Source organism: Protomyctophum bolini (assembly GCF_963924005.1).
Source record: "Protomyctophum bolini genome assembly, chromosome: 14".
Classification (NCBI taxonomy): domain Eukaryota; kingdom Metazoa; phylum Chordata; class Actinopteri; order Myctophiformes; family Myctophidae; genus Protomyctophum; species Protomyctophum bolini.
This window is the reverse complement of record NC_137875.1, coordinates 26,266,376-26,276,375: the sequence shown is the minus strand read 5'-3', so window position 1 is coordinate 26,276,375 and position 10,000 is coordinate 26,266,376. Positions and strand designations below refer to the sequence as shown.

Here is a 10,000-nt window from a genome sequence, read left to right as displayed (position 1 = left end):
TGCACAAGCTCACAATGCGTCGTGATGCGAGATATTGTGAGATTGTAGATCGGCTGTTTTCTGCAAAGATATTTGGTGTAGAGGGAAAAACGCAGGGGGCCAATTATAGACCCCTGGGGGACTCCGGCCAACTAAGTATATAGGGTTTAAGTGGTTAAGACCATGTGCTCTGCACCAGCACACCCCGTCTCCATTACCCGTTGAATGCATGATCTGTATCGGGGCAATACTATTGCATTGACGCAAAACTTCGAGCCTTTCTCTTGTGCAATAATTTACATGTTGTGTACTTTTTTCTTTTCTTTTTTCTGGGGTTTTTCCTTGTTTCCATTTTTAAGAAATTTAGACAGCATGCATAGTACGTTTTTTGCTAATCAAGAAGAAAAAAATAATGAAAAGAACTTGTCCCTGGTTGGTTAGTTGTTGAGTAAATGTGTTGCTGTTCTCTCGTTCTGTTTTCTTCCTTTTTATTATTCAAAAAGAGAAAAAGACAAGAATGCTACGACCATGCTGCATACATTCTGTAACACATATCATGTACAGTTTTGTGTTGTAACATGGGAGAAAAAAACAAACAAAACAACAGTCTTGACCCTATTTTGGACAACCCTGGAAAACGCACTTAAAATCCCGATCTTTCTGAAAGACGCCATGTCCACACGGGGGGTTAACGAAAACTAATTATGAGAGTTCACAAATTGGCTTGATTTACAAACCTAAAGCGGCGACAGCCTCCAAATTTCTTTCAAAAAGACGCGGATGGGCTAAGAATTAAATTTGTACTATCAAATGGTGAAACAAATTTAAAAAAAAGAGTGCCTTTTGATATCTCAAGACTGCATTGGCCATAATCTTGTCTGCTATAAACTTGGGAGGGGGTCGGGGGTTCTTGGAAGGTATTGCCGAGAGAGTAAGTCACCCAGGAAAGGTTCTTGCATCAAGCACCTTACTGCTGTACTGGACTGTGACAAGTAACCACTTTAACACGGCGTCCCTATTTTGGGCATGTCATTATAGGCAACATTTTAGAAAAAAAATCAGAAAAGTTGAAAATAGGGCATAAGTGGTGAACAGGAACCAAGGAAAGATCCGAACATTCTAGTTACCATTTAGCTACCTATTACCTGTTCAATTAATAGTATCTTTGATGTGTGGATTTCATGGCAAAGCATGGTACAAGCAGTATTGTGTATATCTGAATTATTTTGTAGTTTTGTTTCTGGTGCGGGAGGTACTTTGAAAGTGAAAAGGTACTCTTGTACACGTGTACGTACAATCCTGCAATCCTATGATCTCGAGGGACTCGGGCGCGTGGCCGGAGAAGTGTCACGTAGCTGCGTTAGCACAAAACTTTGACGCTGCTTGGATATGTCAGTGTGCGGAACAATGCATAAAGTAATATATGAGCTCCAATCAAGGCTGGTTATATTATATTAGAGGGCATTGAGATGACGACAAGCTAGACAGACAGAAGCTACACAGAACTGGATACTAGGTCTTGGCTATTTTACACTTTGTTGCATGAGTGACAGTTTTTACAATGGTCATGCGTTGAAGTATAAACCAGCCTTTAGTTAGTTAGCTGGGGGGATCTGAGGCAATCTTTATTTTCTTTTTGTATTATTTTTTACTTGACATTTCACAATATTAAATATCAAAACAGGGTGATTAATTATGTATTGCAATGACAGAAAGAGAAAGAAAGAAAGAAAGAAAGATTAATCAAAATGCAGCAGAAATGCAGTTTAATCCATGACTCTTGAGAAGAGGTCGATTTAACGGTATGCATAGGCTAATGCAAGGCACACTCTCTTCTTTGCTATTGCTTTTCAACCCCAAAATGAGAGCTACTTTTCCTTGTTGAGTTGCAGACACTCAGTCGAGTAATTTCTACTAGCACTTATCACTCTGCCTAAGAGTACTAACTGACATCTCTCTTACATGCTCTTACATTGATGCTATGTTGGTACTTAGGTCGAGTCTAAAAGCCTGTCAGATTGTCATTTTAAAGACATTAAGTGCACTGTTTCAAATTTCCCAGTTTACAGCTTTACGCAGAAGGGGAAAGCAAAAGCCGTTGTTGAATTATATGCTGTCAATGGGGTTCATTGTGTTCAGAGCAGGAATGATTAGACAGATAATCTGTTGTCAGCCACTCCAGCTTCCTCACCCATAATGACCCCTATATCCATGCCATTTCACCCTTAGTGACCCTTAGTTGTTCAGTCCAGGAAAACCCAGTGATGTACTCAAAGTGCTTAACTGAGTAACGACAACAAGTATAAACAGGACAATTTGCTAATTATCCCCGTTAGCTAGCAAGGTCTATAGGTTAAAATGCAACTCAACACCAGGCCATTTTTGTGAGTTTATCTGCCCCATAAAGGTTAAAAATTATAGAATGGTAAAACATGTTTAACTGTGATGTAGCCCGTGATGGTGTCATTGGTGTGTTACATTTTGCCGTGCCAATGTGCAACCAGTGGTGATACGAATGCCAATATTTGTCCATTGCAATACCTACATCTAACACGTGTACCCATTATAATTGTAATTAATGCAAGGCAATGCTTACAGCACAGTGTACCAAGGTCAATGTACTATGGTTTAAACCTTCTACAGTCCGTAACCGACAGAGGGCAGCACACAAAAAATATTGGCCAGATGTTAAGTTGCACTTTAAATGTTGTGTAATGACCAACATGCCCACTTAATGCATAGTATACTAACGTGTTCTATCAGAAAACATCCACTTCATGCATCAATGTCATTTTTGTCCAAACCTCAGTAATCTATAGACCTTGTCAGCTGGGTTCCAATTGTTCAAACTCCCTGCATTCACTGCACTGATTTTATTTTGTTTGTGTTTGTTTATTGGCTTTTTTGTACAAATCTTTTAGAAATAACACGTCACTATCTGGGGAAGCTAATTTACTTCTTTTTCTTCTTTATGTCTTGGTGGTGTTCAAGACGTGCGTCCTAAATTGTGAAGAATGGAACAACAAAATGAATAAATATTTTTATTTGCCTTGGCTCTTCAGGTTGAAATCCAATTAGCATTGGGGTGGGAGATGGACTAAGATTCTATATGAGATATAATAAAGACGTTAAACTATAGGAAAAAATGCACACTCATGTCGATCAATTCCTATGCTTAAACACATTTATGGTCTACTTTTTTCTGTATTTCTAGAATTGTATTTGAATTCAATGTTCACTTAGAATAGGCACTATAATAGTATTTATATTGAGGCTCGTATTTTTAACTGTCGCTCGTTCTCTCTCTGAAAGGTATTTATCGTACCTTTTCTTTGGTAGTGGAAAAAACAAGAAAAAAAATATTCCCAAGCTGCCACGGTATATTTTTTTAATTTGGCAGGATAATATAGTGCGGATTATTTGTATGTTTAAAGAAATAAAAGCTTAAAAAAAGACAAAAAACAAAACAAAAGAAGCAGCTAGAAAGCGGCGCCGCGGTAACCTGGCGCCGGGGAGGCCATAAGATGGCCGCCTGTGCTGTTTTTTGTTTCTGTGTCCATGGAGGTGGTTGTACATATCTTATTTGGGTTTCTTTTTTGTTTTTCGGGGTTCGGACCTCCTCGCCCCCCCCCCCCCCCCCCCCCCCCCCCCCAGCTGCCATTCTTGTATGCAGTAGCTACCGCAAGCTGACGTCAGCCTATTCTGTTGTGTGCTTCTGTCTGTCTGTCTCTCTCTTTCTTTCTCTCTTTCTCTCATCTCTCCCACCTGACTACATTCCAACATCTCAACGAGAAGAGAGAAAATAAATTAAACAAACAAAAATGAGAAAAAGAGAAAAAAAAAACACGTTAAACTTACTTCATATGCAGTACGCGGATTACCACAAACGAAAAGAGTTGAAATATTACGGCAAAATGATGAAAAAAGAATGAAAAAGGAAAAAAAATAATAAAAAAATAAAATAAAAGAAATCAATGTTTTGCAGTTTGTTTTGTTTTCATTGCCAAATACTAAATGGTGCTTTATATTTAGATTCGGTATAACTTTCATATGCAAAGCATATTTAAAAGACAAGAGAAGAAGAAAACGAGCCCCCGGGGGATGTGGGGATCGAAGCCTGCTTGAGTTTGAGACTTTTTTGTAAATGGCAATGCGGAATATTTTGTTATCAGCCTTTTGTATTCCTGTTCTGAAAGCTGTTTGTTGTAACTTGAACTTGAACATTATCTTTTACAATGGGAGTTACTATTTATTATTACCTATATGCTCTGTTCTAAACAGAGACATGGAATGGATCATTATTATTATTTGGGGTTTCTTTGTTATGATTTTTCTTTTTTTTTATGGTGGCCGAAGGTCATTGGACAAAACTTAGCTCCTCTGTTGTAATATTTGGGGTCTTTTGGGGTCTCTGTTCAGATGTATTGGGAAAACCACTGTCTGTGTTTTTTCTGGCAGATGTCTGCATAATCCTGTTCACACACCCATTTTGTCCCTTTATCGAAAAACAATTAATAAAAAAGGAAAGAAAGTATAACTACTGTTGTGTATATATATCTTGTGTGGGGAACATTTTTGTGACATACAGTTAGAAATGTTTGTGTGTGTTTGTGTGTGTGCGTGTGTGTGTGCGTGCGTGCGACCCGTGCGTGCGTGCGCTCGCACTTTTGGACTTCTATTTCCGTAATTGGAAAAGTGAGGACATTTTAGTGTTAATTGAGGCATACAGTAGGCCTAGATAAGCATTACCTAAATAAGATCAGGTGGCAAATAAGGGTTAAAGTTGCAGCTAAGTGTTGCAGACGGAATGTAAATTCATAAATAAATGAAATTAATAATGATATAGTCACGCAACAATATCTGTGACTACAGTATATGTTCTACTGCATGAGTTAAGTTTACCCCTCAAAGTAATTTCAATGCTGATAATATGAAAAGGGTATCTTTGAACGACAAAGAAGAGGTCCCGCACACTGTCAGACAAAACATTTAGGTCAATATATATATTGCGGAAATGGAAATTGCGGAAATTGCGGAAATTGTAATTGCGGAAATTGCGGAAATGGTGGAAATGGAAATTGTGGAAATTGCGGAAATGCGGAAATGGAAATTGCGGAAATGGTAATTGCGGAAATTGCGGAAATGGTGGAAATGGAAATTGCGGAAATTGCGGAAATGGAAATTGCGGAAATCGCGGAAATGGTAATTGCGGAAATTGCTCTTCACTTATAGCTATCTATTTTCAGGTAGATTGTTTTATTTTACTCAGTCACGTTTCGGTCGCTTAGACCTTCTTCAGGACAGACAATGTGAAGTCTTTATTATTTTCAATACCTGAAGACGCCACCCTTATTTCCCTGATTTCTGCCTGTGTCATGCAGTGTGCACGCCTGCACGGTACTCAGTACAATTCTCAGTTCTAACTCAAGAGTGTAGAAATGTAACCAAGTGGACCCGTTAATATGGTTTTGTTTCAGAGTAAAATGTATACACATGATTTGTGGGAATTGGGCAGTAATGGTGGCATGTAAGGTTATAGCCTATAGTTGTAGTAGAGGTGTGTGTGTGTGTGTGTGTGTGTGTGTGTGTGCGCGCGCGTGTGCGTGTGCGTGTGTGTGCACCCATGCATGAGAGACAGAGAGAGAGAGAGAGAACTTGAGTCATATGTCAGTGGTGACTTGGCTATAGCATATAGCGCAGGGTGTCTCCTAGCGCCAGTACGCTAACGAGGCCAGAGTGTCTTGAGCGCTACTTGCACTCAGTGAACTCTGGCTTGCCCCCACCCCTTAGCCCTCACTAGCCTTTGGCCTTGTACTCTATGTTCTTTCTGTGTGTTCTCTCTGTGTGTATGTGTGTGTGTGTGTGTGTGTGTGTGTGTGTGTGTGTTATCAGCCGGTTTGTTTTGCCACATGTGGGAGGAGGGGGGCGGGAAGTGATAGCTTAAGCAGGTGGATATACCAGTAGTTATAGAGCTGTGTGTGTGTGTGTATGTGTGTGTGTGTGTGTGTGTGTGTGTGCGCGCACCTGTGCACCTGTGCTGTACGTGTCAACCATACCTGTTGGTCAGGATATCCCGGGTTGTGTGTGCCTGTGTGTGTCTTTAGCACTCTATCTCAGAGTACATGCGTGTCCCATACGTGTCATGGCTTTAAGGAGCATGACCCATCTGCCACTGATAGTGGCCACTCCCTCTTCCTCACCCCACCATTTGTCTGTCTATCACACACACACACACACACACACACACACACACACACACACACACACACACACACACACACACCTACAAAGAAGGAGACGTGCATGCGCGCCCACGCTCACACACTCGCCGCTCACATAGTGTACTTAAATAAATGTCATTAGGTTGCAGTGTTGACTCAGTAAGTCACACTGCCTCATAAAGCCATCATACTCTATCACTCAGTGTTGTGTCCTGCTACTGTCACACCTAGCCGTCACACACAGGCCCACACCGCCAAACCACACGTGCTCTGAGAGTTGACCCTTACCGGTCCATTTGGTTACATTTTGTACCCTCTCAGAGCTACAGCTGGATGAGTGCATGCTCAGTGTTTTACTACATACTGTATGTGTACACGCACATATATACATGCTGCCACATACTGTAACACCCAGGCGCTCACATCTGAACCGACGAGACCTTTGGCACATGCTATCATATCAACCTGATTTATTCCATGTGCAAATAAAGGAAGACGCTCATCAAAATGTAAGATTCAAGGTTCAACATGCTTTATTGCCATAGCAACTGTGGAATTTTGCCGTGGCGAGACACTGCGGTGGAGATAAGACATATAGTTAGCAGTAGTGCTATACCTATATATATAATATTTATGCTGCAGCAAGCGACAGTGACCCTCAGAAATATGACATTTTGGCCTTGAAAACATGGATGCTTTCTATAGCCATAGTTTATTATTAGCCAAGTGTAAAGAACCATTCAAAAGTCACATATACACGTGACTTAAATTCCCATCTCTTAAGTTTGTTAATTTAAGTCTGAGAGTGTAACAAGAGTCTAACATCCCCACTAGTGGCCATTAGAGGTCATATAGGTCACAATCAGTAGGGGTCATCCTCTATCTGAGGAGCATGGATGCTCTCAACAAGTTTCATAACATTCGTCCCAGACGATTTTGAGATTTGCTTTTGAAAATGGACATTGTGGCCTAAGGGTGACACTATAGAGCAGTGATACATCAGGCCCGCGGGACCATTATGACTGGCCCACCAATGAAAATCTAAAAAGAAGAAAAAAAAATCTGGAAAATGAAATAAAAATAAATAAATCTGAATGAAGTTATCTTTAATTACATTATTATAAGTAATACTATTAGAGTTGTACTATTACTCGAACGAAAATAAAAGCTTGGGGGGGGGGGGGGGGGAGATGCAATGCAAATGAAAGACATACTGTGTATCCCTATTCCCTGACATAATTTTATAGCTAAACGGACAGAATTCTATTTTATTTGAATGATGAAACCCAGCTGCCATTAATAGTTGGAAATGGAAATGGAAATGGAAATTGCGGAAATTGCGGAAATGGAAATTGCGGAAATTGCGGAAATTGTAATTGCGGAAATTGGGGAAATGGTGGAAATGGAAATTGCGGAAATTGCGGAAATGCGGAAATGGAAATTGCGGGGAAAAAAAGGGAGTCCACACACAAGGCAAACCTTTTATATTATATATTTATTATTCTAAATTAAAATAAGTTAAGCAATACTCAAATAAACTGAGATGTGACAATGTCAGTGATCAGTCATGTATGCAGTGTATGGATGTATGGAGTGTGCTGTGTGTGAGTGTTGTAAAAGGTGTGCACCTGCTTGAAAGGAAGGCAAGATAGCTGGCATGAGAGCATGGAAGGAGAGGCCCTTATATACTCTCCCAGACCACACCCCACTCAGGTGTACACAGTTGGCCTGACGGCCTGCTCCACTCTGCCCTAATCCCCAGGCTGCCAGATATCCTGCTGTGCAGAGGCAGAGGGGGCAGGGCCGTCACATTGGACAGGCAGGCAGACAGCTACTCATGGACAATTGGACAGGCAGGAAGGCAGACAGCTACTCATAGACAGACAGACAGCTACTCATGGACAATTGGACAGGCAGGAAGGCAGACAGCTACTCATAGACAGACAGACAGCTACTCATAGACAATTGGGCAGGCAGGCATACAGCTACTCATAGACAGACAGACAGCTATATGGACAATTGGACAGGCAGGAAGGCAGACAGCTATACTCATAGACAGGCAGACAGACAGCTACTCATGGACAATTAGGCAGGCAGGCAGACAGCTACTCATAGACAGGCAGACAGACAGCTACTCATGGACAATTAGGCAGGCAGGCAGACAGCTACTCAGACAGGCAGACAGACAGCTACTCATGGACAATTGGACAGTAAACAAGTAAACAAGAATCCACATGGATTAAACACAAGCTTTTAGCCAAAGTTCATTTACGATATGAAAACCATGCATCTGTCACTTAAACAATGTACACACTTTTTTAACTTTACGTTAAACATGGAACCTCCGCAGCATTAGGTGAGTAATTCATTGTATCTGTGTTTGAGCACCTCAGTAGGATTCGGCTGCATGGTTCATGTGCAATCTCATGCTGGCTAACGTTGTGGTGGGTGGAGTAGAGAGACATCCGCCAGACGTGAAGTCTGAGTTCCACATGGGAGCCACACAGTTATTATTAGACCCCTGACCCCACCTTGTTTTATTTTCTTTCCCCCTGCTCCCTATATTGTCTTTAGCGCTCTTTCTGCCGTTTTCCCCCATATGTCTTCTGTCACTCTCTCTCTCTCTCTCTCTCTCTCTCTCTCTCTCTCTCTCTCTCCCTCTCTCTCCCTCTCTTTCTCTATTTTGCTCTCTCTGTCTCTCTCTCTCTGTCCGTCCCTGTGATGCATTAATTCTGTTATAAACCTGTGAAGCATTCAGGCCTATTCTGCTTTACCGAGGCTGTGGTTTATGTGAAAGAGCATAATGCATTTGTCACTGTTATAAAATCTATACAACCATGACCTGCAGTCCCCATAACGACCGTGGATTTGTCTTTGGCCTGAAGGGGTTTTCTTTCTATTTTTTTTCTCCCATACTCTCTCCCTTTACAACAATGTATGTATTCACATGGCTTTCTGCTGCATGGCCTTGAAGCAAACTGCACGGTATCACTGGAACATGGAAGGTGTACATGTGTGTTTGTGTTGGTGGCTGTGAGTGTGTCGTTCTAGTTGTGCATCTGTACAGTATGTACGTTTGCATGGATGTACTCTGTATGTTTGACATGCATGCGTTTATGTATGTATTTATATATTGTATGTACAGTTGGATATGCATGTGTAAATATTTAGAACTATGCAGAATGGCAGACCAATGATATACAGTACAGACACTCGAAAGTATTTACCACAACCCTTGACATTTTTGCTCTTTCATGCCAAAAAAGGTCTTATGAAAATGCACGTTTTTGGAGTCTCTTGTCTATGCAACAAAAAGCCTCCCTGCCTTTTATTATGCTTGGAGTACACTTCTGTATCTCTGCACATGCATTCATATTGTACAGGAACATATTCTGCCCTGACCAGCCTTGCTCTTCCATGCTGAATAACAGCTCTCAGTTCTATACATATTGACTGGTGTTAATACACACTGACCCCATGTGGTCTATAGGAGGTCGGCTGCTGAGTAAATGCCTCTTAGAATAATGGAGTGCAATCACTGACCATTTACTTAGCACATGTATACAGTAATAGCCTCAAGGCTACGTCAAGCATGTAAACACTGTTTTCTGAAGCCAGCACGGTAATAATGCATGGACATTGACCGCCGTTGACCGCGATGTACTTAAAGTGCATTGTGTAGGAGTTCTATGCTCAAGGCGTTCACTTATCAACTCTGTTTCACTTAAACCTCCGGAAACTCTGACTCAATATCATTTAAAAGGTGGAGACACAATCCAAGCCGGGTCAACGGCAAGATG

General features: G+C 41.1%; 1 protein-coding gene across 2 annotated transcripts in view; it reads left to right on the top strand.

Moving 5' to 3' along the window:
- The window catches only part of bcl11aa (BCL11 transcription factor A a), a 61,535-nt gene extending 57,080 nt beyond the window's left edge, over window positions 1-4,455 (top strand). For both annotated transcript variants that reach the window (XM_080782663.1, XM_080782664.1), the window contains one exon: window positions 1-4,455. This exon is cut by the window's left edge and continues 2,485 nt beyond it. The gene's annotated coding sequence lies outside the window, so the exon portion shown is untranslated.
- The last annotated feature ends 5,545 nt before the right edge of the window (window positions 4,456-10,000 follow it).